Below are 24,087 nucleotides of genomic sequence, written 5' to 3'. Positions count from 1 at the left end.
ACGCTAATCGGACACTGCGCTAAAGCCAAAGTTCTGTTAAGAAAATGTCTGTTCTTTTATTTCATATATACACACAGAGAGAAGCACACTCACAGGAACAAACAAATGGCTCAATATTATTGTTAGCCTGTTCTATGGCAATTTACCACCTAGGTGCAACTTCTTTAGCCCAGTAATGCTTTTCACAGAGAAGAATTTTGCTGTAGTATATGAGTCTGATCCCGCCTATTACGATCAGTCCAGCGCCGAAATACCAGCCAATTCCTCGCTGAACAAGGAACACAGCAACCCCAGACGATTGTTTCAGACTTTATTGGGCCTCGTCAGTGAGGTGTAGCCATATTCCTCTAAGCACATTGAGCAAGGAGTCCACGTCTGGTTTCCCCTTTTTCCCATAGGGAGACTAAATACACACAGAGAGAAGCACACTCACAGGAACGAACAACTGGCTCAATACTATTGTTAGCCTGTTCTATGGCAATTTACCACCTGGGTGCAGCTTCTTTTAGCCCAGTAATGCTTTTCACAGAGAAGAAATTTCCTGTAGTATATCAGTCTGATCCCGCCTATTACGGAAAGTCCAGCGCAGAAATACCATGCAATTCCTCTCTGAACAAGGAACACAGTAACCCCAGACGATCGTTTCGGCCTTCATTGGGCCTCGCCAGTGAAGTGTAGCCATATTCCTCTAAGCACACTGAGCAAGGAGTCCACGTCTGGTTTCCCTTTTTTTCCCATAGGGAGACTAAATATATACACATTGGAGCCCTTTCTAGTCAACACTTTTTCATATACCATATCAATTTGAACCGTTTTAAAAACTTTTTTATTAATATTAAAAAAAATAATAGTCAAAAAGTGTATATATTAGTGTAACATTTATTTTAGTATATTTTTTGTGCAAATTTTTTTTTAACCCTTAAACTTTACTCTAGTGAAGTTTCGGTTTATGCATGAGTGCAACCTATAACTTTCAACTTGTAATATGAGAGCTATTCAGTGTAATCACAATATCCACTGAAAGTATAGGTTGGTCTAGAGCAAAGTTGGCCGCACTAACCCTTCTAACTAACTTACCATTGACTTGTAATATGAAGTTGCGCATTAATGTTAGCACGGTCTGGCGATATTGTTTATAACGACCTGCACTATTATTAGCATGTCTGGTTAGTTTATATGACATATGATTTACTTACTTGGTTCAGACAGAGCAAGCAATTTTTTTTATTTTATTTTTTAAATATTTTATTTTTTACCAACAATGCAAATAAAATAGTAGTGAGATTCAAATAAACAAATATCACAAAATCAATCATTTTAATCAGTATCCTGAGATAACTGCTCTTAAGCTTTACTAAGTACATTGCTGGAAGTTTTATAATTATAACCTGGTAGCAACAAAAAACTGGTGATTTGTAATATGGTTATCGCAACAACTGGTGGTTGATCCTAAAAAAGTAGTCAGAAAACATAAAGGGAAAAGAGGGAAAGGAAAAAAAAAAAGGAAAGACCCTCACTCCCTCCCTCTCCCCTTCCCTTTAGAGAAGCTTGAAGAAGACTATGTGAAGAAAAATATATGAAGGGATTATATGTATATGCGTTCCTCAATCTAGCTACCAAATACCTAGCAGAACTATTTCAGTATTTCTAAATGGTGATATTAAATAACTGATTTCGCTAGGTGAAAATATTTTTATAAATTTAGCCCATTTTTTAAAAAAAAAAGTATTATTTCTCGATCTTAATTCAAATTTGTAGTTAACTGTTCAACTAAGTATTGTTTTTTAAGATAATACTTTACTTCCAGAAGTGAGGGTAAAAATTTGCTCTTCCATTTCTTGAAGATCAAATTTCTGGCTGCAAGAATAATTACATTTACCAATCTGGAATCTTCTGAAGCTAGGTTACTATTTATCAGAAAGATAATATCTGTCAACATAAGCGCGAGTGGAGTTATTTTCAGCACTTTGAGTAGCCAAAATTCTGTTTTGTTCCAAAAGTGCTGTAATTTAGGACAAGCCCAAATCATATGTATTATATCTGCGGCTGGTAAGCTGCACTTTGGGCATTTATTGAAGTTTTTATTATACCATCTATAACCTCTATCTGGGGTGTAATAAGTTTGATGTATTAGTTTAATATGGGACTCCCTCCAAGTCTCAGCTATAGTAGCACAGAAAAGCGAGGATAGGGAGCGTGCCACATGAAGCTCTTGGTCAATTCTACTAGAGGTAAGATTTGTCCATTTTTGGGCTAAATTCTCCAAATTAAATCCTCCCTTGTATGAAATGAGATAAGAGTACCAAGGAGAAATAGAGAGATGACCTGCTTTTATCAAAATTGGCCAGTTATCAAGCTTGCCCCATGACCAACTCCAGGCAAATTTACTAGCTAGCTGCATGGCATAATTTCTAGCTTGCAAGTATGCAAATAATAAGGTGATAGTTAAGGTTAAACTCTTGTCTCAGCTCTTCAAAAGATTTAATGTTCCCTGACTCTAGACTGAAGAGACAGAGCAAGCAATTTTAAGAGACTTTTCAAAATATTTTTTTATCTTATTGACTTTGTTTTCTTTGCATCCTTTGTTTTAAAAGCATACCTAGCTATGTTCAAGAGCAGCAATATACTACTGGGATTAGTGCCTACAAACATATGCCTCTTGTAATTTATCTCACCAGATCTGTTCAGCTAGTTCCTGTAGTATATTGCTGATATGGAGCTGACTTTAACAATGTGTTTAACCCCTATGCAGGGGTTAAAAATATAGTTATATGCAACACATCATAGTATTTGCATTATGCACTTTTATATCCCTTTAAAAGCTTAACAACTGAACTAATGTAAATGCAAATGTATTATCTATTGCAAGTTCTAAAGCTATGGTAAATATTCAATATAGCAGATCAGTATTAGACTTCAGTGTTTGACAGCATAAAACAGTGATATGTTATAGCCAGTGGATAATGGTAGATATTGACCAATAGTAGAACGTCATATTGAGTGGCCAACAGGACCCACTAGCCCATATTGTACAGTAGACTACAACTAATGACTAGCAGAACATAGAAGTAGGTAATAACATCCGGAATACAGCAGCAGGAAATGGTCAGCAAAATACATATGTGTTCAGCAAGACATATAGGATTACGAGTGGCGTGCTAACTATTGCATGCAAGAGAAAGGGGGTATAATTATCGAGGGTATTACGAATATTACAAGTTGAAAGTAAACACATTGGTTTAAGCGCAATTTAATTTAACATGTGTCGGTATGACTCTGGTTAAGTATTACGCTCGACTAAAATGTGAAGGGAAAAATATAAAAGTACAGTTACAATTATAATAACACTGTATGATAAAAAAGAGAAGAAAAAAAATGCATTAAAAAGTTACCAGGACTCAAATATATAAAATCTCAGAAATAAAGGGCTTTAACATAGAGATACATACTTTTACAGACATATACACATATAAACACTTAAACACATATGTACACACATATAGACATGTATATAAGTGCATTGGATATAATATTTAATAAAGTGTTTAACTATGTATTTAAAGTAAATATTTCACATAATATGTTGTAAATAATTTTAAATATATATTTCTATACATATCTGTATATATCTATACATTAATATATAATTATATATATTGAGACAATGAGATCCGCACAGTCACCACTGAGTATGTCTCAGTATATTTTCATAAAAAGTCTGGTGCAACACCTAAGAGACCATCCTCTAGGCCTCAGAACACATGGAGACAGAACACAAGGTGGCACATGATATACAGGCTATACCTTTTATTAGAGATAGTTTCGGGTCACCTGCCCCTTTCTCAAGCTAATCACAAATACAAACTATACACAACTTATAGGCACAACAATAAAACAGGTGGCCAATCAACAAGCATGGGAGGGGTAAAGAAAAAATTACATCAGCACAGCTCATTTCATTAAACACTAAAAAAAATTTTAACATTAACCCTTAATTCATTATGAGTGAGGTGCCAAATCCATTTGGCTTCCCTATTCAGTGGGTCCCTATCTCTGTCGCCCCCTCTTGGTTTTTAGGGGGACTATCGATAATTAAATATCTCAACTGGTTTGCCTGGTGCCCTATTTCTGCAAAATGTGCTGGTACAGGGAGGTGTAGCATTTTGTCATTGCGTATAGTCGACTTATGTTGGCAAATTCGATCTCTTATCTTTTGGGTCGTTTTGCCCACGTACAGATTCCACATGGGCACTTTAACGCATACACAACATAAGTCGAGCTGCAGGTATAAAAACCCTTGATATAATATTGTTTCCCAGTGTATGGGTTTGAAATGACACCCCCTTAATAATGCTATTGCATTGGGCACAACCCAAGCAAGGAAATGTACCATGCTTGGGGTTCCAAATATTTTTTTACTTTGTGTGTTAGATGTTTTAGCAGTGGACATGGCACAGACCAACTTTTTGCCTATTGTGTTACCTTTACAGTACAAGGCTCTGGGGTACTCCTGAAACTCCTTAATCTCTGGACAGGCTTCCTTTAACAGAAACCAATTTCTTTTGATTATATTAAACACTTTTTTGCTCATTGTGTTGGATGAGCTCACAAAATTTTATCTGGTTGGGTTTGTAATCCTACTTCTGACTGTTTTTTTTTTCAATGAATCCTCAGCTTCCTCTAGCTCCTGTATGCTATAGCCTCTGCTGAAATTTTTTTCCTTCGTGTCCCTGGATCTGGCTTCGCTAGTATCTGGGTCTGACACCATCCTATCAACTCTGAGCAACTGTGATTTCGGCACGCTCTGAAAAACTCTGGGCAAATGAAAACTACTTCTATGTAGCAGGGTATTTCTGTCTGTAGGCTTAACAAACAAATCAGTTATCAACCTGCCATCATGTTTGAGGACCATAGTATCTAAAAATTCCACCTTATTTGCATCTAGTTTACTGCTTTACTTCAAAAAGGAAATAGCGTTAGTTATGCTAATTTATCCGGGGGGGGGGGGGCGCCACACAATGAACATCTATCTATCTATTGGGTACTTGTAAAGCGCAAACTAATCACCCGTGAGGGTCTCAATGCGATATGGGAGGGGGGGAGAGGGGGGCTAAGGGAAGACGATTCAGTCGAAGAGCCAGGTCTTGAGGTCCTTCCTGAAGTTTGTAAGGGAGGTGGATTGTCTGAGGTGCAGCGGGAGGGAGTTCCATGACCTTGCTGCCATATAGGAGAAGGGTTTTCCTCCAGCTGTTTTTTTCTTGATGCGGGGGATGACTGCGAGTGCTTGGTCGGCAGAGCGGAGTTGTCTGGAGGGGGTGTAGAAATTGACACGGTGGTTGATGAATTCAGGACCGATGTTGTGGAGGGCCTTGAATGCATGGGTTAGGAGCTTGAAGGTGATTCTTTTGTTGATGGGGAGCCAGTGTAGGTTCCTTAGGTGTTTGGTGATGTGGTTTTGGCGAGGGATGTCGAGGATGAGTCTGGCCGAGGTGTTCTGGATGCGTTGGAGTTGTTTCTGGAGCTTGATGGTGGACCCGGCGTAGAGTGCATTGCTGTAGTCCAGTCGACTACTGACGAGGGAGTGGGTGACAGATTTTCTAGTTTCTGTGGGGATCCACTTTAAGATTTTTCACAGTAGGTGGAGTATGTGAAAACAAGTCGAAGAGAAGGCGTTGACTTGGCGGTCCATGAAAAGTGATGAGTTGAGGATGACGCCTTAATTTCGTGCATGGTGTGTTGGAGTTGGAGGGTGTCCGAGGGCTGTGGGCCACCAGGAGTCATCCCATGCAGATTTGGTGGGTCAGAGGAGGAGGATTTCGGTCTTGTCAGTGTTGAGTTTGAGACGGTTGTTGTTCATCCAGGTGGCGATTGCTGTAAGTCCTTCATGGACATTTTTCTTGGCGGTGGCGGGGTCTCGGGTGAGTGAGATGATTAACTGGGTATCGTCGGCGTAGGAGACGATGTTGAGGTTGTGTTGTCGGATGATGGCGGTGAGGGGAGGCATGTAAATGTTAAAGAGGGTGGGGCTAAGAGCCTTGGGGATCCATTCCAGGGCCTTATTGCGGATGCCAGCATCGTGTAGGCGCGTCAGGAGGGTGCAGTGGGCTACAGTGTCATCAATGTAGCGGAACCACCCCTCGCAGTACTGACTGAAAAGGGGATTAATGTACACGAGAGAGAGAGAGAGAGAGAGAGAGAGAAAGAAAAATAAAGCATTTATTATTATACATACATATATATTAACAAGACAAAATATATTAAAATCCCTGGGTATTTGTGCAACTGGAAATTAAGTATAAAAAAGTGCAACTGGAAATTAAGTATAAAAAGTTTGAAGTATATAGCCTCTAGTTATCAAGCCATCGACTTTCTTGTATTTGACGGCACCAATACACTCGCCTAAGTTCGCCTAACATCGCTGCCGCGGACCTGAATACGTTCACCAAAATTATCAAGAAAGCTGTCAAAAAGCCGAGCACCAAGTACGGAGCCATGAGCAGTGGACTGTTGTAAACTAACAGTCATCGATCTTGCTGCTCTTCAGCTTATTCGCAGATTTCTTGGTACCCTGTCACTAAGCACCCACACTAAACTAAACTGTTTACCCCCTATACCGCCGCTCCCGGACCCCCCCAACTAAATAAAGTTTTTAACCCCTAAACCGCCGCTCCCGGACCCCGCCGCAACTAAATAAAATGTTTAACCCCTGAACCGCCGCTCACGGACCCCGCCGCCACTTACATTCAATTTAATAAGCGCTGCGGAATCTGTTGGCGCTCTACAAATACCTGATAATAATAATAATAATATTAAACCCTAATTATTCCTATTTAAAATTAAATACTTAACTATAAAATAAACCCCAAGATAGCTACAATATAACTAATAGTTACATTATAGCTATTTTAGGATTTATTTTTATTTTACAGGCAACTTTGTATTTATTTTAACAAGGTACAATAGTTATTAAATAGTTATTAACTATTTAATAACTACCTAGCTAAAATAAATATAAAAGTACCTGTAAAATAAATCCTAACCTAAGTTACAATTACACCTAACATAATAAAATAATTACAAGTTTTTTAAACTAATTAAACCTAATCTAATCCCCCTAATAAAATAAAAAAAGCCCCCCAAAATAAAAAAAAATCCCTACCCTACACTAAATTACAAAAAGCCCTTAAAAGGGCCTTTTACGGGGCATTGCCCCAAAGTAATTAGCTCTTTTACCTGTAAAAAAATATACACTACCTCCCCCAACATTAAAACCCACCACCAACACACCCAACTCTACTCTAAAACCCACCCAATCCCCCCTTAATAAAACTTAACACTACCCCCTTGAAGATCACCCTACCTTGAGACGTCTTCATCCAGCCGGGCACAAGTGGTCCTCCAGAGGGGCAGAAGGCTTTATCCGATCCGGACAGAAGAGGACCTCCAGACCGGCAGAAGTCTTCATCCAGTCGGCATCTTCTATCTTCATCCATCCGGCGAGAAGCAGCTCCATCTTGAAGACATCCGACGCGGAGCCTCCATCCAGACCAATCAGCCAATAGGATTGAGCTTGCATTCTATTGGCTGATTGGAACAGGTAGGATATTTCCTACCTTAATTCAAGGGACTCCATCTTGGATGACGTCATTTAAAGGAATATTCATTTGTTGGGTAGTCGTCGGTCTGGATGGATGCTCCACGTCGGATGTCTTCAAGATGGAGCCGCTCCTCGTCAGATGGATGAAGATAGAAGATGCCGCCTGGATGAAGACTTCTGCCCGTCTGGAGATCCTCTTCTGCCCGGATAGGATGAAGACTTTGGACCATCTGGTGGACCACTTTGCCCGGCTTCGTTGAGGACTTCTGCCCGGTTGGGTGAAGACGTCTCAAGGTAGGGTGATCTTCAAGGGGGTAGTGTTAGGTTTTATTAAGGGGGGATTGGGTGGGTTTTAGAGTAGGGTTGGGTGTGTGGGTGGTGGGTTGTAATGTTGGGGGTATTGTATTTTTTTTTACAGGTAAAAGAGCTGATTACTTTGGGGCAATGACCCGCAAAAGGCCCTTTTACGTGCTATTTGTAATTTAGTGTAGGGTAGGAATTTTTATTATTTTGGGGGGCTTTTTTATTTTATTAGGGGGATTAGGTGTAATTAGTTTAAAATTCTTGAAATTATTTTATTATTTTCTGTAATTTAGTGGGGGGTTTATAATTTAGTTAATTTTATTTAATTGTAATTAATTTATTTTGATTTAGGTAATTAATTTAATGATAGTGTAGTGTTAGGTGTAATTGTAACTTAGATTAGAATTTATTTACAGGTACTTTTGTATTTATTTTAACTAGGTAGTTATTAAATAGTTAATAACTATTTAATACCTATTCTACCGAGTTAAAATAAATAAAACTTGCCTGTAAAATAAAAATAAACCCTAAGCTAGATACGATATAACTATTAGTTATATTGTAGCTATCTTAGGGTTTATTTTATAGGTAAGTATTTAGTTTTAAAAAGGAATAATTTATTTCATGATATGAATATTTATTTAGATTAATTTAAATTATCTTTAAGTTAGGGGGTGTTAGGGTTAGGGTTAGACAGGTTTAGGGGTTAATAAATTTAATATAGTGGCGGCGACGTTGGGGGCGGGAGATTAGGGGTTAATAAATTTAATGTAGGTGGCGGTGGTGTAGGGGGGGTCAGATTAGGCGTTAGTAAATTTAATGTAGGTGGCGGCGGGGTCCGGGAGCGGCGGTTTAGGGGTTAATATGTATAATGTAGGTGGCGTCGGTGTACAGGGGGCAGATTAGGGGTTAATAAGTATAATGTAGGTGACAGCGGTTTAGGGGTTAATACAATTATTAGAGTTGCAGCGGTATAGGGGGGTTAGATTAGGGGTTAATAAGTATAATGTAGGTGACAGCAGGCTCCGGGAGCGGTGGTTTAGGGGTTAAACGGTTTAGGGGTTGGGGGGGGAGATTAGGGGTGTTTAGACTCAGGGTACATGTTAGGGTGTTATGTGTAGAAACTACCATAGGAATCAATGGGATATCGGGGAGTAGCGAACATGAGCTTTCGCTGCTGTCAGACTCCCATTGATTCCTATGGCATCCGCCGCCTCCAGGGTGGCGGATTGAAAACCAGGTACGCTGGGCCAGAAAAGTGGCGAGTGTACCTGATAGTTTTTTGATAACTAGCAAAAGTAGTCAGATTGTGCCGAACTTGCGTTCGGAACATCTGTAGGGACGTAAGCATCAATCTGTGTCAGACTGAGACCGGCGGATCGTATGTTACGTCACTATATTCTACTTTTGCCGGTCTGTAGGGTTTGATAACTACAGCGAATCAGTCTCGCCACAAATACGAATTCCAGCGTATTTGCGGTTGACAGCTTGACAAATAGAGGCCTATGGGGAATACATTAATGGTTTTAAATTATTATACACGTGCTACCCGACGCATACAAAAAACTTTCTTCTGGTTCAGGTAATGCACGTGGGAGCAATAAATAGCAATTCACTAGTAATCTAGCCCATTATAGGAAAGGAATGAGCAAGATGCTCTTAAAATGTAACAGACTGAATAACCCAGAATTTAACAGACAATAAACAGCTTAAACTGACAAAGCTACAAAATATAGAGTCTTTCATTCCTCATTGTAAGCTGGAGGAGCTGGAGATGGACATATAGTAAAAGTGAGTGTGGCGTCAAATGCGACACCATGACAGTATGTCCAGGATCAGTTATAGGAGCAGGTTAAACATAACTACATATCAAGGATAGAATATGTTACTGGTGTGGGGGCTATTATTTTAATTAATTCCTCAGTCTATTTCAACACATTTATCTCTGTTCTTGTTTTGAGTAGGACAAATAACATGTTAAAAAAACTAAATTATGAATTGTATGAAGGATTGTAAAGGGGGCATTCAATGAGGGGGTTGTGTAGATGTTAAAAGTGATACGGCTAGATTTAGAGTTGGGCGGTAGCCGTCAAAACCAGCGTTAGAGGCTCCTAACGCTGGTTTTTACCGCCCTCTGGTATTTGGGTCAGTCAGGAAAGGGTCTAACGCTCACTTTACAGCCGTGACTTTTCCATACCGCAGATCCCCCTACGCCATTTGCGTATCCTATCTTTTCAATGGGATCATTCTAACGCCGTTATTTAGAGTCGTGGCTGAAGTGAGCGTTAGAAAACGACAAAACTCCAGCCGCAGAAAAAAGTCAGTAGTTAAGAGCTTTCTGGGCTAACGCCGGTTTATAAAGCTCTTAACTACTGTGCTATAAAGTACACTAACACCCATAAACTACCTATGTACCCCTAAACCGAGGTCCCCTCACATCGCCGCCACCTACCTACACTTATTAACCCCTAATCTGCCAAGCGGACCGCACCGCTACTATAATAAAGTTATTAACCCCTAATCCGCCTCACTCCCGCCTCAATAACCCTATAATAAATAGTATTAACCCCTAATCTGCCCTCCCTAACATCGCCGACACCTAACTTCAAGTATTAACCCCTAATCTGCCGACCGGAGCTCACCGCTATTCTAATAAATTTTTTAACCCCTAAAGCTAATTCTAACCCTAACCCTAACACCCCCCTAACTTAAATATAATTTAAATCTAACAAAATAAATTAACTATTATTAAATAAATTAATCCTATTTAAAGCTAAATACTTACCTGTAAAATAAACCCTAATATAGCTACAATATAAATTATAATTATATTGCTGCTATTTTAGGATTAATATTTATTTTACAGGCAACTTTGTAATTATTTTAACCAGGTACAATAGCTATTAAATAGTTAATAACTATTTAATAGTTACCTAGTTAAAATAATTACAAAATTACCTGTAAAATAAATCCTAACCTAAGTTACAATTAAACCTAACACTACTCTATCAATAAATAAATTAAATAAAATACCTACAATTACCTACAATTAAACCTAACACTACACTATCAATAAATTAATCAAATACAATACCTACAAATAAATACATTTAAATAAACTAACTAAAGTACAAAAAATAAAAAAGAACTAAGTTACAAAAAATAAAAAAATATTTACAAACATTAGAAAAATATTACAACAATTTTAAACTAATTACACCTACTCTAAGCCCCCTAATAAAATAACAAAGCCCCCCAAAATAAAAAAATGCCCTACCCTATTCTAAATTAAAAAAGTTCAAAGCTCTTTTACCTTACCAGCCCTTAAAAGGGCCCTTTGTGGGGCATGCCCCAAAGAATTCAGCTCTTTTGCCTGTAGGATTCTATCAGCCAATCGGAATTAAGGTAGGAATATTCTGATTGGCTGATGGAATCAGCCAATCAGATTCAAGTTCAATCCGATTGGCTGATCCAATCAGCCAATCAGATTGAGCTTGCATTCTATTGGCTGTTCCAATCAGCCAATAGAATGCGAGCTCAATCTGATTGGCTGATCCAATCGGATTGAACTTTAATCTGATTGGCTGATTCCATCAGCCATTCAGAATTTTCCTACCTTAATTCCGATTGGCTGATAGAATCCTATCAGCCAATCGGAATTCGAGGGACGCCATAGTTTAAATTTGTTGTAATATTTTTCTAATGTTTGTAAATATCTTTTTATTTTTTGTAACTTAGTTCTTTTTTATTTTTTGTACTTTAGTTAGTTTATTTAAATGTATTTATTTGTAGGTATTGTATTTAATTAATTTATTGATAGTGTAGTGTTAGGTTTAATTGTAACTTAGGTTAGGATTTATTTTACAGGTAATTGTGTAATTATTTTAACTAGGTAACTATTAAATAGTTATTAACTATTTAATAGCTATTGTACCTGTTTAAAATAATTACAAAGTTACCTGTAAAATAAATATAAATCCTAAAATAGCTACAATATAATTATAATTTATATTGTAGCTATATTAGGGTTTATTTTACAGGTAAGTATTTAGCTTTAAATAGGATTAATTTATTTAATAAGAAATAATTTATTTTGTTAGATTTAAATTATATTTAACTTAGAGGGGTGTTAGTGTTAGGGTTAGAATTAGCTTTAGGGGTTAATACATTTATTATAGTAGCGGTGCGATCCGGTCGGCAGATTAGGGGTTAATGTTTGAAGTTAGGTGTCAGCGATGTTAGGGAGGGCAGATTAGGGGTTAATAAGTGTAAGGTTAGGGGTGTTTAGACTCGGGGTACATGTTAGAGTGTTAGGTGCAGACTTAGGAAGTGTTTCCCCATAGTAAACAATGGGGCTGCGTTAGGAGCTGAACGCTGCTTTTTTGCAGGTGTTAGGTTTTTTTTCAGCTACAACAGCCCCATTGTTTTCTATGGGGGAATCAAGCACGAGCACGTTTTTGAAGCTGGCTGCGTCCGTAAGCACCACTGGTATCGAGAGTTGCAGTGGCATTAAATATGCTCTACGCTCCCTTTTTTGGAGCCTAACGCAGCCATTCTGTGAACTCTAAATACCAGCGGTATTTAAAAGGTGCGGGGGAAAAAAAGCATGCGTAGCTAACGCTCCCCTTTGGCCGCAGAACTCTAAATCTAGCCGAAAGTTTTGTAAACTTTAAAAAATTATGGCAGCAACATAATGCAATTGGCATAAATAAACATGTAAGTGAAATGTGTCTGAGATACTATTGGGTATATCAGGATTAAATAATTTACCTCATTGGGAACAAACCAACAAAAGATTGACTGAATGTAATTAATTAACCTGTAGTAAATTAGGTGATTCTAAGATTTTACTTTATTTCCGTTTCAAAATGTTTAATTAATTTATAAAAGTAGTATACAGTCAGATGAAATCAGATAGTAGAGTACAATACAATATAAAGAAAATCTAATCTTCCATTAAAGGGATACTGAACCCAAATTTTTTTCTTTCAAGAGTCAGATAGAGCATGCAATTTTAAGCAACTTTCGAATTTACTTCTGTTATCAATTTTTCGTCATTCTCTTGCTAACTTTATTTGAAAAAGAAGGCATCTACGCTAAGGAGACAGCCAATTTTTGGTTCAAATCACTGGATAGCACTTGTTTATTGGTGGGTGAATTTATCCACCAATCAGCAAGAACAACCTAGGTTGTTTACCAAAAATGGACCAGCATCTAAACTTACATTCTTGCTTTTCAAATAAAGATACCAAGAGCATGTAGAAAAATTGGTAATAGGAGTAAATTAGAAAGTTGCTTAAAATTGCATGCTCTATCTGAATCATAAATATCTCAATAGTGAATACAAAGGGGCCTATTTATTAAAGGTCTTGCGGACCTGATCCGACAGTGCGGATCAGGTCCGCAAGACCTCGCTGAATGCAGAGAGCAATACGCTCTCCGTATTCAGCATTGCACCAGCAGCTCACAAGAGCTGCTGGTGCAACGCAGCCCCCTGCTGACTCGCGGCCAATTGGTCGCCAGCAGGGAGGTGTCAATCAACCCGATCGTACTCGAATGGGTTGATTTCCGGCGATTCCTGTCCACCTCATCAGAGCAGGCGGACAGGGTTATGGAGCAGCAGTCTTTAGACACGGGCCCACAAGCACCGTTCGGAGCTTGATAAATGGGCCCCACAGAAACAATAAATTCCACATTTATTTTTAAGTGCATTTTAATTGTTACATAATACAAGGCATTTGGCCATTTGTTTTACTCTTTTGTGAAAATACTGACACATATATATACTTTTTTAGTTTTGCTATTTAAATATGGTGACAAATAATTAGTTTTCATTTGATATTTTATTATTTTTACTGAAAATGACTGGTGTTGATTTCTGTTCTTAGACTAAAGATAATCTCTGTATTATGTGTCTTTACAGTTTCTGTGAATGTTACTTGTTAACTATCAATCATATTATGTGAATTTCTTACAATAGTTTTAATTAGAATGCGCTGTTACATGTTCCTTACCTGATTTTATTGGTATGAGTCAGAATAAAATCTAATGATACTAAGTTTTAAGACTGACATGTTGAGAAATTATTATGTTACAGAATAGTTTTACAATATATATATATATATATATATATATATATATATATATATATATATATATATATATATATATACAGTATATACTGTATATATATATATTTATTTATTTATATAAAGTCCAAAGAGTGTGCACTCCAGAGTTTCAGTCGCAAATTGATCAGACAGAAAAGCACTCCAAAGGTCTTGTGAAATTTAGTCACCTTTAATGTGAACTTTTTTGGGTCAATACGATCCGTCCTCAGATACACAGTGAACCGCTTGGAGTGCTTTTCTGTCTGATAATATATATATATATATATATATATTAGTGATGCACCGAAATGGAAATTCTGGACCGAAACCGAATCCGAAAATCCGGGATGCACTTGGCCGAAAACCGAAACTGATACCGAAAATTAATTTTTTCAAATTAATTTTTTTAGTTTTTTTTTTTTTTTTGCATAATTAGAGCCAATAAAAAAAAAGCCCACACTTTTATTGAAAGTAACACACTAAAATTGGACAAAAATATCTTAAAACAATAATATGCTACACAATAATTTTACCAAGAAAAAAAAAACAGGCAAAAAATAATGCCATTTTCGGCCAAAATGTTTCTGTGACCAAAATTTTGGTGCATCCCTACTTAAAACAATTATAAATATCAATATACTGTATTATTCTTCATTTAGTTCTATGTAACAGAATCATATTTAACAGTTTTTTTACCAATTATCCAAATAAAGTATAGTCCTAGAAAACTCATTATATGCAGAACAGTAAGTCAAGTAATAACCTTAAACAGCAGCTCTAGTCTAGCATCAAATTTGATGCTTACCGAAAATAACAGGCAAAAAAACCGAAAACCGAAATAGCCAAAAATGCCATTTTCGGCCGAAACTTTCTGCGGCCGAAATTTCGGTGCATCCCTAATATATATATATATATACACTGTATGTGTATGTATATATATATATATATATATATATATATATATATATATATATATATATATATATATATATATATATATATATATATATGTGTGTGTATGTATATATTTTTTCTTCTTGGAATGTAGATTTTTTTAAAGGGATTTAGATTTAGCTAAAAGTTTTTTTTACATATTTGACAGACTAAAATAAGACACAAGATGTGTATTTAAATTGAAATAAATATGTTGCTGAATTTTTGGTGTGGTGTATTTTAGTATTCTGATTTTCATTATATTCCTGTGACTTTTTCTATCCCAAAAGATTACAGGTAATCTTTTGGGATAGAAAAAGTCACATGAAGATTATGAAAATCAGGATACAAAAATACACCACACCAAAAATTCAGCAATATACAGTATACTTTTGTTATAAGTCTAATATTTTTAAGATATTATATCTTTGAGGAGGCATAAGAAAATGGATGAGCATTGGTTTATGCAGTTGGATTATCTGTAGCTACAAACTGCAGTTATCAAATGTAATTCATTCACTTGGTATCCTATGTTGAATGAGCAGAGGTGCAATTCCGGGAGCCAGTTAAACCCTTCAGGTTAGACAATGGCAACTGGTAAATATGTGCAGTCACCAATCACCAGCTAGTTAGTGCTACATAGGATATCAAGAAAACAAAGCTAATTAGATTAGAGAAGTAAATTGTTAAAATGTTTTAAATTGCATGGTCTATATAAATCATGAAAATTTAATTTTTACTTTATTGTCCCTTTAACTTTTCAAAACTACAACTCTTCTAATGGATTAGAGTGCCATAGAAAATAAATCCCAAATCAAACAAGTTAAATGCAATGTTTTCACACACACACTCACTCACATCTATCATCTATCTATCTATATGAAAAATGTCTGAGCTAGACTACTCACTCAAACATACAAAGCCATGAAATTCAGAATTTAAACCCTTCATTATCAACCCTTCACCTCATAGAAGAATTTTTGTGATCACTTAAGTGATATAATCAATTAAATCAAGCATCAGATAACAACACTAATGGAAATTTATTCCAGAATGGGGGGGATTTATTCATGGAGTATATTTCCGTTAGACGTGGTAAAGACAAAAGATTGAAAGGAAATTACTGAATTTCTTGGATTTTCATAAGACTTACTTAGGAACCAATTAAAATACACCTATTTATCAATCTATAGTACCAGCAGACGTGCCATGTGATAGAGATCTGGCCAATCTCATACCAGAGTAATACTGAGCATTAGACGTGCATTAGTTTTCAGAAGGATCAAAGAAAACAACGAAAATGGCTTTTTCATTAGATTCTAAAACAGCCAAAAAAAAAAAAAAGGGAGGGAGGGAGGGAAGGAGAGAAGTCAAGGGTAGGGAGAGAAGTCAGAGGACAATTTTAAACTTATTAAAGAGCTGCTCAGAGGCTCAGATCTGTGGAGGAACTGGATGAGGCTATGGACAAACACATCCGGTGCTTTTGTCACAGAAGCATTATACATAGCAATGCTGGTGGTACTGCTTCTTTTATCCAAGTTTATAAGTGGGTCAGTCACACATAATGTTTGTCTAACACTGGTTAAAGATAGTGACCCAAACAATCAGACTGCCAGACACTGATGTTCTTGTGGCTCCTGTGGTAGCTGGTTAAGCAAAGGGTCTGTTCCCAGACAAAATCGTATTTAGTTTTTTATGACACTTAAGAGGAAAATAAAAACTATTTGGCAGACTTAGAACTCTGTAATTAAATCATAAAAAATAAATGTAAAGTGAGTAGTGGAGAACGTATCTATGGAGACATATATTCAAACTGTGTATCTGAATGATCAATGAAAAAAATTTGACTAGATTACGAGTTTTGCGTTATGAGGGGTGCGGTACTAACTTGCACGTTATTCTCACCACTCACTTTACTACAGCCCTGCTATTACAGGTTTTTACAAACCCGGAGTTAAAAGGCAAGAAGTGAGCGTAAAGCAAAATTGTGCTCCATACCGCACTCCAATACCAACGCTGCTTAAGTTAGCGGTGAGCTGGTTGTACGTGCTCGTGCACGATTTCCCCATAGACATCAATGGGGAGAGCCGGCTGAGAAAAAGTCTAACACCTGCAATAAAGCAGCGTAAAGCTCAGTAATGCAGCCCCATTGATTCCTATGGGAAAATAAATTTATGTTTACACCTAACACCCTAACATGAACCCCGAGTCTAAACACCCCTAATCTTACACTTATTAACCCCTAATCTGCCATCTCCGACATCGCCAACACCTACATTATACTTATTAAACCCTAATCTGCCGCTAAGGACATCGCCGCCACTATAATAAACATATTACCCCCTAAACCGCCGCACTCCTGCCTCGCAAACACTAGTTAAATAGTATTAACCCCTAATCTGCCACCCCTAACATTGCCGCCACCTACCTACATTTATTAACCCCTAATCTGCTGCCCCCAACGTCGCCGTCACTATACTAAATGTATTAACCCCTAAATCTAAAACTAAACCTAACCCTAACACCCCCTAACTTAAATATAATTAAAATAAATCTAAAGAAATCCTACTATTAATAATTAAATAATTCCTATTTAAAACTGAATACTTACCTGTAAAATAAACCCTAAGATAGCTACAATATAACTAATAGTTACATTGTAGCTAGCTTAGGGTTTATTTTTATTTTACAGGCAAGTTTGTATTTATTTTAACTAGGTAGAATAGTTACTAAATAGTTATTAACTATTTACTAACTACCGAGCTAAAATAAATACAAATTTACCTGGAAAATAAAACCTAACTTAAGTTACACTAACACCTAACACTACACTACTATTAAATAAATTACCAAAATTAAATACAATTAAATAATTTAAATACAATTAGCTTGTTTTTTATTTTCTGTAATTTAGTGTTTGTTTTTTTTGGTAATTTAGCTAATTATATTTAATTTATTTAATTGTAGTGTAGTGTTAGGTGTTAGTGTAACTTAGGTTAGGTTTTATTTTACAGGTAAATTTGTATTTATTTTAGCTAGGTAGTTAGTAAATAGTTAATTACTATTTAGTAACTATTCTACCTAGTTAAAATAAATACAAACTTGCCTGTAAAATAAAAATAAACCCTAAGCTAGCTACAATGTAACTATTAGTTATATTGTTGCTAGCTTAGGGTTTATTTTACAGGTAAGTATTTAGTTTTAAATAGGAATTATTTAGTTATTATTAGTAGGTTTTCTTTTGATTTATTTTAATTATATTTAAGTTAGGGGGTGTTAGGGTTAGACTTAGATTTAGGGGTTAATAAATTTAGTATAGTGGCAGCGATGTTGGGGGCGGCAGATTAGGGGTTAATAAATGTAGATAGGTGGTGGTGATGTTAGGGGCAGCAGATTAGGGGTTAATAATATTTAACTAGTGTTTGCGAGGCAGGAGTGTGGCGGTTTAGGGGTTAATATGTTTATTATAGTGGCTGTGATGTCCAGAGCGTCAGATTAGGGGTTAATAATTTTATTTTAGTGTTTGCGATGCTGGAGGGCCTTGGTTTAGGGGTTAATAGGTAGTTTATGGGTGTTAGTGTACTTTTTAGCACTTTAGTTATGAGTTTTATGCTACAGCGTTGTAGTGTAAAACTCATAACTACTGACTTTAAAATGTGTTACGAATCTTGACGGGATAGGGTGTACCGCTCACTTATTGGCCTCCCAGGACAAGATTGTAATACTGGCGCTATGGAAGTCCCATTGAAAAAAGACTATACGCAATTAGCGTAAGTTGATTTGCAGTAAGGCCAAAAAAGTGTGCGGTGCCCCTAAATCTGCAAGACTCGTAATACCAGCGGTAAAAGAAAAGAAGCGTTATGAGGCTTAACGCTGCTTTTTACTCATAACACAAGACTCATAATCTAGCCGATTGTGTTTCATGTCCCTTTAAGAATAGACACTTTCAGAAAGTAAGTATACTAGTAGTAATAGTTACTATACGTTTAAGTAAACATTTTTAGCTTTACCAAAATTGGAGTGCACAAAAATTCTAAATAAAAGAATAAGTTTGAAGGGATATGAAAGTCAAAATTAAACTTGTATGAATCAGATAGAGCATTAAAGGAACAGACTAGTCAACATTAAACTTTAATGATTCAGATAGGGCATGCAATTTTAAACAACTTTCCAATTGACTTTTATCTTTAAATTTGCTTTGTTTCCTTGGTGGTATTTTTGAAAAGCTAAACCTAGGCAGGCTCAAAATGATTTCTAAAACCGTTGAAAACCGCCTCTTAGCTCAGAGCATTTTTAAAGTATTTCACATTTAGACAGTAATAGTTCATGTGTGTCATGAAGATAACATTGTGCTCACTCCTGTGGAGTTATTTAGGAGTCTGCAGTGATTGGTTAAACGTTATGTCTGTCAAAAGCACTGAGATTAGGGGCAGTCTGCAGAGGCTTACAAGGCAATCACATAGGTAAAACATATATTAACATAACTGTGTTGGTTAAACAATAAACATTCTGGTGCCCCTTTAAATTTTAAGACACTTTAAAAATCACTTCTATTTTCTAATGTGCTTTTTTTTCTATTGGTATCTATTGTCAAAAATAAATATGCACATATCCTACACTAGTGGGAGCTATTTGCTGACTGGTACCTGGCTAACTAGATGTGTTCAGCTAGCTGTCGTAGTGCAATACTGTTTTTTGAGCAAAGGAAAATAAAAAAATTAAGCATATTTGATAATAAAAGTAAATTTGAAAGTTGTTTAAAATTGTGTGTTCTATCCAAATTATGAGGGACATTTTGAGGGTTTCCTTCCAATTTAAGAATTACATAGAATGACAAAATAAAAACTAATATAGCTGATTACAGCTTCAGATAAAGAATCTGTACTCCAGCTCAACACAAATATTTTAGTTTGAAACAAATTTTGTTTGAAGCAAATACAACCATGAACATAAAAAACAGTTGTTTAGAGTGCATGGCAAACTGTAGACATGGTTTTCTATATAGCAGACCTTAGAGTACCAACCAACTAGGACCAACATAGCTACATTTTCTCATTTACTATAGACCACCAGCCTAGACTACTACCTTTAAATGTCATCATCAATCATTAAGCACAAAGCAGCAGAGCCAGCAGATAACCTTACTCTCCTGCAGAATGAGATTGAAGGCAAATGCTAAGCTAATGTTTCTCCTGTCGAGGTTCATGACACTTTGGTGCCAGTTGTGAAGTGACAGATAAATCTTAAACTTCACCAAACGAGGGTTTTTGTTTCTAAACCTAGTTTAATATCATATCCGATTCCATGCAGTAATCTCTAGCTAGACATAACACAAGTCCTAATAACTCTGAATGTAACCAGTAATGTAACTTTAAAGGCAGTTTGCTTGTAACTGGGGAAAATAAAGAGTTGGTGTCCTTCCCTCTTCCTTGATCCCGAGCAATAACGGTGCTGTGTTCCAAGGACTTGATGTAATTTGTTTCCCCCGTCTTGCCAGGATTGGTCTCTCACGTGACTAGCTCAAATCATAATACTTTTTTCTTTCCGCAATTTTTTGCCACTCTACTTGGAACTTCTTTGTTTGATCCAAAAAGGGCAATCTCTTGGCCTTAAATTAGGCATATACATTATGTTTCCTCTAGTGATCATTCCTCCACATGTGTAGCTATTGTCTGGCCCTGGAGTGGAAACTTCCTTTTCTGTTCCTCAAGCAAAAACTTCTATATCTGATTCACTAGCAGGTTCTTCTAAGATAGCGTAAAGTAGATACCGCTACATTTAGGTCACATGGGAGCATGTTCTTGCTTGAACCAGTCTAAGCTAATCAGGGACAAGCTTGTAAGTAAATTTAAATGGGAAGCTTATGAAAAATTAATTGCTTACTTTACACATATATAAATGAGTCTGACATTTCATTATGAAGTAAAAAATAGAATGCTATACTTTAGGACTATTTAAAGTTCACATTTAAATAATTTATTGACCAAATTTGTATGCAAAATAAGCTTGCTGGATTTTTCTAACTAAATAAAGCTTAATGGATTTCACCATTCAAATTACTTCTGGTGGCTAGTGGCTGTTTGTTTATACTAATTTATATATTCATTTTGTATTATAATGTTTTAAGACTTTAGCCAGCACTAGAAAATCAAATTCACATGTGGATTCTTTTGGATATTTCTGTGTACAGTATTTAAGAAACCCTTTTTTGGTAAATCGAATATGTAAAACATTATGGGCCAGATTACAACGCTCACGCTCGAGCATCAACTGCACTAGAAGTTTGTATTTTTGCACATGTCAGGTTGCGGTTCTATTATAAGTTCAAAGTAAACAGTTTTTGCTTGCGCTTTAACCCGGTGACTGAGTGCAAAATGCCGAAGTTACAATATTGGGCACGCCTTCACCTATTCACCAATAGAAGTCAAACCCAATTGCATATTTTCATTTGTGCTAATCCAACATGAAAATATAAATGTTCCACATTCCAATGTTTTTCACATAGAAAATTATATATATATATATATATATATATATATATATATATATATATATATGTATACATATATATATATATATATGTATACATATATATATACACATATACATATATATATATACATATACACTATTCAAAAGAGTAAGGCACTCACCGGGTCTTTTTTAATATCAATTCCTTTATTGTAGTGACGTTTCAGGTTTTATCCCGTTTTATATATATATATATATATATATATATATATATATATATATATATATATATATATATATATATATATATATATATACCTGATGATATTTTGGTTTTATATATATATATATATATATATATATATATATATATACACACACACACAAATTATTATATATAGGTATAGATACCTACATATATATTTATAGGAATATCTTTTTATAAATTTAAAGAACAAATTCTGTGCAGAACATTGGAATGTGAAATATTTACAGTAAATATACAGTTTAACACTTTATTAACTATTAATATTGCATAAATACGATTTTACATGTTTTCATCTACTTAACTGCAAAGGGCTCCAGTGTACTTCTATATATGTCTATGTGGGAGTACATATGTACTTATGTGTTTATATGTCTGTAAATACATATATACAAATATAAACACATAAATACATATGTACACATATATAGACATATTTATGTAAAGAAAGATGTATATGTATGTAGATCAATGTTAAAGCTCTTTGCCTTTTTTTTCTAACATGAGATCTCATATCTTTGAGCCTTTATAACTTTTGTGTGCGATATTTAATTTTTATAATTTTTATAAGATGGTATTATTATGAGTGTTACTGTATTTTTTAATGCAATTTTGATGTGTTTTGTACAACTTTTTTGTTTTACGAAACAGTTAACCAGAGCTCTGAGGACGCGGTATTCATTCTAGCGTAAATTGCAATCATGCTTAAAGGGCCACTAAACCCAAAATCTTTCTTTCATGATTCAGATAGAGAATACAAATGTAAACAACATTACAATTTACTTCTATTATTTATTTTGCTTCATTTTTTAGATATCCTTAGTTGAAGAAAAAGCAATGCACATGGTGAGCCAATCACACGAGGCTTCTATGTGCAGCAACCAATCAGCAGCTACTGAGCATATCTAGATATGCTTTTCAGCAAAGAATATCAAGAAAATAAAACAAATTAGATAATAGAAGTAAATTAGAAAGATGTTTAGAATTGCATTCTCTTTCTAAATCATGAGAGAAAAAATGTGGGTTTCATCTCCCTTTAAGTCATTGCATTTACTTTCAACTTGTAATAACAGTAGTAAACCCGAGAACCGCAAGCGTCTGCAATAAACCCCTTATGGCTTGCACGCAAACTTTAGCGCTCTTTTCTTTTTTCCTTCTCAGATTCATCCCCCCCACACACCAATTTCCCCTTAATATATATTTTTTCAATACTCTTAACCACTTAATGACCAGCAACATACCCTGTACATCGCTGGTCTTTCTATGGAGGTGACATTTTCAATAATGTGGTACCGCCACCTGCAGCAAGAATGCGCTATTTTAGCAAGTCTTCAGGAAGGAGGGAGGGTCTATTAGTACAGTCTTGTTGCCCGTAGCAAGAATCGCGCTATTATACCCAGACAATACCTTAACGATCAGCGACAAACAGGGTACGTTGCGGTCGTTAAGGGGTTAAAGAACAAAATATTCCACATAATACTTATTACATTTTAAATATAATAGCAATAATGTATAAAATAAGTAATGCATTAGGTTACAGCATACTATAATGCTATAAAATCAAATCACAAATTAACTTAGATTTTAAACTCTATAAAAACTAATTGTAAAAATAAACCCATAGTATCACATAATAGCTACTATCTTATGAATTTAGTAAATACTTTATATTTAAATATTAAGTGCCAATATGAACTTTAAATTATTAGTAAAACAGTAGCTATACATACTGTAGATCTATTTACTTTTACCAGTTTCACATAGTAAAGAAAGTCTAGAAGTTGAGGAAAGGGTTAAATATCGAGCTTTAACAAAAAACACTAGTCTCTTTCTTCTACACACATATTTGTAAGCATTTTAAGTTATTGAAAATAAAAATTACCTGTATTTGTATCTTGCTTTCAACAACTTTTGTCCAAATGGAGTCATTATTGAAGCAGAAAAACCCGAACACAAGGAAATCAGTTTCACTAGCTGTGTGAAGATTTACTGTACGGCAAACCCTTTTCTATAAAGCAAACTGAGCCCTGAAGGAAGTTGGGAAACTTCTCTTAACATTGAACTAGTATTGCTGCTTTGGAGATCTGCCAATATCAAACAGCAGCATTCCTCTGCTAAAAAGAATTAATCTTGCTATTACTGTTCACAGCAATCCAAAATCATGTCAGGGATATTTCATCAAGTTTTAATATAGCAAGTCTGGATTAAGTAAAATTAGTAGTGATTAAATGTTGCAGTTTAATGCTAGTTAAACAAAGAGAAAACATGTTACATGGACTAAATCAACACTATTAACATTAAATTCAGTAAAATCTGCTCAGAAGTGTTGTATTTCATTCACAATACATTATTAATCATTTTCCTCAACATGTTTATTGTTAATATTAGTAAGAAAATTTTTGTTATCA

The 24,087-nt window shown here is 35.5% G+C and overlaps 1 protein-coding gene across 1 annotated transcript in view; it reads right to left on the bottom strand.

The window, feature by feature from the left end:
* RASSF9 (Ras association domain family member 9) overlaps positions 1–23,678 on the bottom strand; it is a 98,472-nt gene extending 74,794 nt beyond the window's left edge. The window contains exon 1 of the mRNA XM_053716928.1: positions 23,562–23,678. The gene's annotated coding sequence lies outside the window, so the exon portion shown is untranslated. The remainder of the gene's footprint in view (positions 1–23,561) is intronic.
* Positions 23,679–24,087: the final 409 nt, after the last annotated feature.

The sequence above is a fragment of the Bombina bombina genome, chromosome 6, assembly GCF_027579735.1.
Source record: "Bombina bombina isolate aBomBom1 chromosome 6, aBomBom1.pri, whole genome shotgun sequence".
Lineage (NCBI taxonomy): Eukaryota > Metazoa > Chordata > Amphibia > Anura > Bombinatoridae > Bombina > Bombina bombina.
The sequence above is the reverse complement of the archived record's forward strand: the minus strand, read 5'-3'. Positions and strand labels throughout refer to the sequence as shown.